The sequence below is a fragment of the Formica exsecta genome, unplaced genomic scaffold (assembly GCF_003651465.1).
Source record: "Formica exsecta isolate Colony F162 unplaced genomic scaffold, ASM365146v1 scaffold485, whole genome shotgun sequence".
Taxonomy (NCBI): domain Eukaryota; kingdom Metazoa; phylum Arthropoda; class Insecta; order Hymenoptera; family Formicidae; genus Formica; species Formica exsecta.
In genome coordinates this window covers 1-214 of record NW_021852085.1, presented here as the reverse complement: position 1 = coordinate 214, position 214 = coordinate 1, and positions in this window count along the sequence as shown.

Genomic DNA, 214 nt, shown 5'->3' with positions numbered 1-214 from the left:
TTTCGATTATTTATTTTGGTAAAAATATATTTAATAATATAAAATATTAATCTTCATTAACAATGCTTTAAATACCTAGTTTCTAAATATAAATAAAATTAACTTAAATAATATAAAAAGTAATAATAACAAAATTAATAAATAAATAAACAATATTAAATTTTTAAAGTAATAGTATGTATTTAAAAAAATGATATATGTATTTTTAAAAACG